The sequence below is a fragment of the Bombina bombina genome, chromosome 11, assembly GCF_027579735.1.
Source record: "Bombina bombina isolate aBomBom1 chromosome 11, aBomBom1.pri, whole genome shotgun sequence".
Classification (NCBI taxonomy): domain Eukaryota; kingdom Metazoa; phylum Chordata; class Amphibia; order Anura; family Bombinatoridae; genus Bombina; species Bombina bombina.
In genome coordinates this window covers 134,892,059-134,901,155 of record NC_069509.1, presented here as the reverse complement: position 1 = coordinate 134,901,155, position 9,097 = coordinate 134,892,059, and positions in this window count along the sequence as shown.

The following is a 9,097-nucleotide window of genomic DNA, read 5'->3' as shown; positions in this document are numbered from 1 at the left end:
AAAAATCCAGAAGGCCTCTCTCTCCCCTAGTTTGCCCACACGATCATTTAAACCCCTCTTAAACGGGACCCTATCAATAATGGTCCAGGTAAAAGATCTTGAGGATTTTTGATGGATGTCAGCAAAATGCCTAACCAGGGGAGTTGTCATAGTGCCCATCTTAATATCTGACAAATGTTCCTTAATACGTGTTCTGGCCTCCCTGGTGGTGAGTCCTACGTATTGGAGGGAACAGCTGTTGCATGTGATGAGGTAAATGACGAATGTCTGTCTGCAATTGAGACAAAATTTGATTCTGAACATCTCCCCCGTCATCGTGGAGACAAAAGAACTCCCCACAATCACCTTCTCACATGCAACACAAGTGTGATGGGGTCATCTATACATTCCCAGACTTGTAAGCCAGGAGGAGGGAGTTGCTGTTCCCTCAGGACTCCTTATCCTTGTTGGCGCCACACAGTTCCCTATTGTTTTGCTCTTTCTATAGGCAAACCTAACTCCCTGGTCAATTACCCTAACCAGACCATCATCAGCTGTCAGGAGTTTAAGATGTTGCCCTACAATCCGGCACACCTCCTCGTACTGTCTCGAGTATTCAGTAATAAAGGTCACCCTAGTATCTGAATTCTGTATAGAGTCACGATCATCTCTTTTCTTTCGTTTTGTGTCTAACAGTTGTGTTCTCGGTATCCTTTCCACCACTTCTCTAGCCTTCCTTACAATATGAGTATCATACCCCCTCTCACATAGTTTAAGGGTCAGCTCATCCGCCCGAGTATCATACTCCTGTGGTACCGAACAGTTTCTCTTTAGACGGATGAACTGACTCTTTGCCACGCCTCCAAATACCCGTCGCGGGTGACAGCTTGAGGCGTGGAGCAATGAATTACCAGCGATTGGTTTATGATACACATCAGTCCTGATTCTTTGACCTGGAATGCCCAATAGGGTAATATCCAAGAAATTCACCCGGGAAATTTGTATTTCTGAGGTGAACTCAATGCCAACATCATTCCTATTCAGGTAATCAATGAATTCCTCCAGGAGAGAATCTGACCCCCCCCATATAAAGAGGAGGTCGTCAATGTAGCGGCCGAACCACATGATTTCCCCCCGGTAGGGGTTTCCATCCCCAAAGACGTGGGACAGCTCCCACCAACCCATGAAAAGGTTGGCATAGGAGGGGGCAAATTTGGCCCCCATCGCTGTCCCACGCCCCTGGAGATAGAACTCCCCACCAAATTCAAAATAATTATGGGTAAGGAGGTACCTGGTGACCTGCACTACATATTCAGTGAAGTCAGCATTATCAAAGAACCTCATCATGAAAAAACGAATGGCCTCCAGACCCATATTGTGTGGAATTGAGGTATAGAGGGATTTGACATCCACAGTGAGCCATCTAAAGTTTTCTTGCCACACTATGTCCTCAAGCAAGTTTAGTACATGTCTGGTATCCGCCAAATTGCTCCAAAGAGTGCTCACCATGGGCTGCAAAATGCCATCTAACCACTCAGACATATGTTCCAGCAATGAGCCTATACCACTCACAATTGGCCTCCCCTGTACGTTGGTTAATGTTTTATGCACCTTAGGAAGGTGATTAAAAGTCGCGATCTTGGGGTTCGACACCAACAGATAATTCCTGGTGTCCGGGTCAATAAAGCCAAGCTCCACCCCATCGTCTACAAGGGAGGCCAATTGTGAATGAAATGTCTTAGTGGGATCACTCCTCAATTTGGAGTAGTCATCAGTATTGTGGAGCTGCCTCTCGGCTTCAGCTATGAAATCCCTTCTGTTCATGATGACCACCATCCCACCTTTGTCAGCGGCCCTCACTATTATGTTGTTATTCTTACTTAAGCTTTCAATAGCTTGTTTCTGTCTTCGGGTTAGGTTACCACTGTGGCTTCTCTCAGTTGAAGACAAGGTAGAAAGATCTTCAGGGGCTTAGTGTTAGGTTTATTTAAGGGGGGTTTGGGTTAGATTAGGGGTATGTGGGTGGTGGGTTGTAATGTTGGGGGGGAGGTATTGTATGGTTTTTTTACAGGCAAAAGAGCTGAATTCTTTGGGGCATGCCCCGCAAAGGGCCCTTTTAAGGGCTGGTAAGGTAAAAGAGCTTTGAACTTTTGTAATTTAGAATAGGGTAGGGCATTTTTTTATTTTGGGGGTCTTTGTTATTTTATTAGGGGGCTTAGAGTAGGTGTAATTATTTTTTGTAACTTAGTTCTTTTTTATTTTTTGTACTTTAGTTAGTTTATTTAATTGTATTTATTTGTAGGAGTTGTATTTAATTAATTTATTGATAGTGTCGTGTTAGGTTTAATTGTAGATAATTGTAGGTATTTTATTTAATTAATTTATTGATAGTGTAGTGTTAGGTTTAATTGTAACTTAGGTTAGGATTTATTTTACAGGTAATTTTGTAATTATTTTAACTATTTTAGCTATTAAATAGTTATTAACTATTTAATAGCTATTGTACCTGGTTAAAATAAATACAAAGTTGCCTGTAAAATAAATATTAATCCTAAAATAGCTATAATATAATTATAATTTATATTGTAGCTATATTAGGGTTTATTTTACAGGTAAGTATTTAGATTTAAATAGGAATAATTTATTTAATAAGAGTTAATTTATTTCGTTAGAATAAAATTATATTTAACTTAGGGGGGTGTTAGTGTTAGGGTTAGAATTAGCTTTAGGGGTTAAAAAATTTATTAGAGTAGCGGTGAGCTCCGATCGGCAGATTAGGGGTTAATACTATTTATTATAGGGTTATTGAGGCGGGAGTGAGGCGGATTAGGGGTTAATAACTTTATTATAGTAGCGGTGCGGTCCGCTTGGCAGATTAGGGGTTAATAAGTGTAGGCAGGTGGAGGCGATGTTGAGAGGGGCAGATTAGGGGTTAATAAATATAATATAGGGGTCGGCGATGTTAGAGGCAGCAGATTAGGGGTACATAAGTATAACGTAGCTGGCGGTGGTGTACGGAGCGGCAGATTAGGGGTTAAAATTTTTTAATAGAGTGGCGGCAATGTGGGGGGATCTCGGTTTAGGGGTACATAGGTAGTTTATGGGTGTTAGTGTACTTTAGAGCACAGTAGTTAAGAGCTTTATAAACCGGCGTTAGCCCAGAAAGCTCTTAACTACTGACTTTTTTCTGCGGCTGGAGTTTTGTCGTTAGAATTCTAACGCTCACTTCAGCCACGACTCTAAATACCAGCGTTAGAAAGATCCCATTGAAAAGATAGGATACGCAAATGGCGTAGGGGGATCTGCGGTATGGAAAAGTCGCGGCTGGAAAGTGAGCGTTAGACCCTTTAATGACTGGCTCCAAATACCAGAGGGCGGTAAAAACCAGCGTTAGGAGCCTCTAACGCTGGTTTTGACGGCAATAGGTATTTACCTACGCATTTAGCCTGGTAAGAGAGAAGGCACAAAGTTTAATCTTTACTCTTCTGTTGTCTTGTTTAGTAGGGCTTAAAATACCTTTTAGAAGTCAACATTGAGTATAACCGCGCACTCCCTTTAATATCCAGTGCAAGCATTTACTGAACCACTCAGCTGTCTTATTATCCGTCTTATGGTTAGCCCATTGTGGGAGCAGGCATTGGCTAATCTACACAATATCTCTGTGTCTAGGATGGGCTTTTTTTACAACAGTTACTGACCGCGTTAAAGATTTAGCTCACTCCCATAGGGCTTACCATTGATCTACAGTGACCAGCTGTTTCTGAACTATCCATCTATTCAGAGAAACTTTTACAGCAATCAGCGAAGATCTTCAAGCAAGATGACTAGGTATCTAACAAAATCAAAGGAGTGTGCGCAGAGCATGGTACCAGACTCCTAAAAGCCCTAAAAAATCCCCCACATTTAGGATAAAAAGACAGTTAATACAAAGATAAGTGATTAGGAGCACCCTGGGGCTAAAGGTACAAGATGTCAAAGTCCGACAAATAGGGTTATGTGTGTATATATAAACTATGTGTTAAAAAACTAATTAGGCCTAAACATAACAGAATAACAAGATAAGTAAAAAATAACAATTTATTAGAATGATCAAATATTAAAAATCAGACTTCTCCAAGACTATATAAAAAAACAGCATAAAAGCACCAAAAAATCTGATAGAAATTGCCACCACTGAGAGTCAATTGGTATTAATAAAACAACGTTTAGTAGCTGCCAAGGAATATAGCAACAGAGTTCCAAATATAATTGTGCTACCTCCAAGCAGCAGTGAGTAGAAATGCACAATAAATAACGCTACACAGTACCTGGCTTCCGGAGTGAATACAAGCACGGGAAAAAAGACAAACGTTGTGGCTGCTTATCCTCCATGTTGTTTGTTCCTCTGCCGTTACGGTCACGTGTGTGCGGGATACAAGTTGGTTCCAATCCTATTGGTAGGAGTTCAATTCAAACAGTACAGCTGATCCACTTTCAGATATCGGAGGGGAAAAAACATCCGCTCTTAAGCACAGTAAGCACGCTGGATGATCCTCAGAACTTTGCTTTGTCTTTGGCCCTTGTCAGTGCAGACTTGCAGTATAATATAGCAGACTTTCAATATGTTATACCAGGATAAAGTCCCAATAGATCCTACGTTGTTGAACTGACTTCCCTCTACACAATTATCAACCACGATATGGGTTTACAGACAGTAAAGAAGTTCCTTGATGGGGACCCTGAAATTAAATTGGAACAAAATTTATTTTTACTAAAAAGCATTGCCTTTATACTGGAAAATAACTATTTTGTTTTTAACAATAAATTCTATCTGCAAGTTGAAGGGACAGCTATGGGCACAACGTTTGCACCAAGCTATGCTAATCTCTTCATGGGAAACTGGGAAGAACAATTTTTCCATGATAGTGGCTATGGTGCAAACCTCATGCTCTATAGAAGATATAATGATGATATTCTAATTGTATGGAAAGGCTCGGAATTAGACCTCAATAACATGTTCAATTCTATGAATAATAACAATAAAGGACTTATTTTTACATATAATTACAGTCAGGAGTCAATAATTTTCCTGGACTTGGAAATTATGGTCTGTAATAATAATATAGAAACAAAGACCCATTTAAAAAAGTTGACTCAATTAGCCTTATACAGTTGTCATCTCACACAATGGAAGAATAATATTCCAGTTGGACAAAGTTTAAGAATCAGATAAATTTAAAGACAGAGGATATAAGGAAGCCACCATTAAAGAAGCAGTAACTAGAGCAGAAAATACTGATATAAAAACCCTACTATCATATAAACAAAGAAAAAGTATTGAAAATGGGAAAGATCTGATAGAAGTTCCCTTTATTACTGAACATAGCAATGACCATGGAGTAATTAGAAATCAAAAGACATTGGCATATCCTTAAGGCTGACCCTATAATAGGAGATAAACTTTTACCTATGGTAAAACTCTCCTATTCAGTCAGGACCTCAAATTAAGAGAGAGTCCTTGACAAAGCCAACAGGCGAAACGTACGTTGGATTGATCAATGCCATTACATCACAAGGAGGGGCAGACTATTTTAACTAAGTATATGCCTTGGCTTGTTAGAAATATCCTAACATGAATTGCCTTGTATGTTATGTACAGAGTCGCTAACAGCATAATGTGTTTGTCCTAAAAGTTGTCCAGACTCCAGAGTGGCTCTTTAATGTTTTTATACAAATGTTATGTGGCAATAAAGTGAAGCTGTTTTTACTTACCTGTTCTTCCATCTTTAACTGAGCACAATACTATGAGCTATCGTACATCTAGTCTATTGAGTTCCTTTGCACCTCTGAATACTGGTGTATTTAAAACATATTGCTCTATGGACATTTCTCTATCTCTGTTTGAGGTTCTGAGTGAATTTAAAAATAAAGTCAAACTAGTGAAAGCGAACAAGGACCTTTTTGTGAATAAAATCTCAGGATTTCCATGTTACTCATGCAAAGCCTGTCAACATAGCTGTAAAAAATGCACACTAACTATACCCACTACAGGAGAGGAATTGGTGATTAAAGATTTAATTAGATGCACCACCAAAGGGGTTATTTATATATTGCAATGTACATGTAAATTAATCTATTTTGGTGAAACCAAAAAAATAAATGCTAAAAGATAGAATCAGGGAGCATATCTTATGTATTGAAAAGAAGGTAGATGATACAAGACTCTATAAACATTTTAAAGAGGTCCATGGAGGTAGGGCAAGCGAACTGAAATATTGGGGTATACATAATGTAAAATTAAATTGGAAAGGAAGTAACATAAATAAATATCTACTATTGAAAGAAGCAGAATATATCTATAAATTCAAAACATTATACCCAGCAAGCTAAAACTCTGAGTTGGATATCTCACCATTCTTATTAGATTAATTCCTTAGATCAATTAATCATTTCTTCTACATCAACTAATAATTTGTATCAGACTAAATATAATTTTTTTTATAGTTAGGAATTTACACTTTCACTTTAAATGTTAGATTTTCCTAATATATAATTCCCTACAAATCACTTGGTTTGAATCTCTGACACATTGGGGCCTATTTATCATATGTCTATCGGACCTGATCTGACACTGTGGATCAGGTCCGACAGACATCGCTGAATGCGGAGAGCAATACGCTCTCCGTATTTAGCATTGCACCAGCAGCTCTTGTGAGCTGCTGGTGCAACGCCGCCCCCTGCAGACTCGCGGCCAATCGGCTGCCAGCAGGGGGGTGTCAATCAACCCGATCGTACTCGATCAGGTTGAATTGTGGCGATTCCTGTCCGCCTCATCAGAGCAGGCGGACAGGGTTATAACTTGTGTTACTGGCGAGTCTGAAGACTCGCCAGAAACACGGGCCTTTAAGCTCCGTTCGGAGCTTGATAGATAGGCTCCATAGAGTTTGTTAATAATGTAAATTGCCAATAATACCTTCCCACTTCTCTGTGGACCATTGCCAATACCACCTTTAATATCAATTAAGAAACATGACCAATGAGAAAGACCGGTAACACTTATAAGGAAACACTGGACTGCAAGTTATTCATCTTGAAAAAGCCCTCACGTAGGGAGAAAAGCGTTGATGTTTTGTTATTTGCAGCCAGAATAATCTTCCCCGCCTGCACTATCTGTGAAGTGTTCCTCTTCAACAACTGAGGATCTATTGGGACTTTATCCTGGTGTAATATATTAAAAGTGTAGTATATTATGCTGCAATTCTGCACTGACAAGCGCCAAAGACAAAGCAAAGTTTTTATAGTCTCATCGCATTAGCTCTGAGGATCATCCAGCGTGCTTACTGCACTTAAGAGCGGATGTTTTTCCCCTTCGATATCTGAAAGTGGATCAGCTGTACTGTTTGAATTGAACTCCTACCAAAAGGATTGGAACCAACTTGTATCCCGCACACACGTGACCGTAACGGCAGAGGAGCAAACAACACGGAGGATAAGCAGCTACGAAGTTTGTCTTTTTTCCCGTGCTTGTATTCACTCCAGAAGCCAGGTACTGTGTAGCGTTATTTAGGAGATACCTTTGTGCATTTCTACTCACTACTGCTTGGAGGTAGCACAATTATATTTGGAACTCTGTTGCTATATTCCTTGGCAGCTACTAAACTTTGTTTTATTAATACCAATCGACTCTCAGTGGTGGCAATTTATATCAGTTTTTGGTGCTTTTATGCTGTTTTTTTTATAAAGTCTCTGAGACGTCCGATTTTTAATATTTGAACATTATAATAAATTGTTATTTTTTACTTATCTTGTTATTCTGTTATGTTTAGGCCCAATTATGTTTTTAACACATAGTTTATATATACACACATAACCCTAATTGTCAGACTTTGACATCTTGTACTTTTAGCCCCAGGGCACTCCTAATCATTTATCTTTGTATTAAGATTACTAAGGAGGACACTGTCTGGACTGCTGCCTATCGGCTAGATTTAGAGTTTTGTCGGTAAAGACCCGCGTAGCCAACGCTGGCTTTTTTTTCCCCGCACCTTTTAAATACCGCTGGTATTTAGAGTTCACAGAAGGGCTGGGTTTTCAGTGCGTTAGGCTCCTAAAAGGGAGCGTAGAGCATAATTTATCGCCACTGCAATTCTAGATACCAGCGGTGCTTACGGACGCGGCCAGCTTCAAAAACGTGCTCGTGCACGATTCCCCCATAGGAAACAATGGGGCTGTTTGAGCTGAAAAAAAACCTAACACCTGCAAAAAAGCAGCGTTCAGCTCCTAACGCAGCCCCATTGTTTCCTATGGGGAAACACTTCCTACGTCTGCACCTAAGACTCTAACATGTACCCCGAGTCTAAACATCCCTAACCTTACACTTATTAACCCCTAATCTGCTGCCCCCGCTATCGCTGATACCTGCATATTATTTTTAACCCCTAATCTGCCGCTCCGTACACCGCCGCAACCTACATTATACCTATGTACCCCTAATCTGCTGCCCCTAACACCGCCGACCCCTATATTATATTTATTAACCCCTATTAAGGTAGGAAAATTCTGATTGGCTGATTGAATCAGCCAATCAGATTCAAGTTCAATCCTATTGGCTGATCCAATCAGCCAATCAGATTGAGCTTGCATTCTATTGGCTGATCGGAACAGCCAATAGAATGCGAGCTCAATCTGATTGGCTGATTCAATCAGCCAATCAGATTTTCCCTACCTTAATTCCGATTGGCTGATTCAATCAGCCAATCAGATTTTCCCTACCTTAATTCCGATTGGCTGATAGAATCCTATCAGCCAATCGGAATTCGAGGGACGCCATCTTGGATGACGTCATTTAAAGGAACCTTCATTCGGACTTAGGACGTCGCAAGAAGAGGATGGATCCGCGCCGGAGGTCTTCAACATGGAGCCGCTTGTGACCGCTTTGAAGAAGATGGTTGCCGGTCCGGATCTACTCTTCTGCCCGGATAGGAGGAAGACTTTGGAGCCTCTTCTGGACCTCTTCAGCCGTCGCTTGATAGAAGACTTCAGCCGGATGATGGATCTCCAGCCCCCGCTTGGGCTTTGGATGAAGATTTCGGATCTTGGGTGATCGGTGATACCTGGCATGGTGAAGACAAGGTAGGAA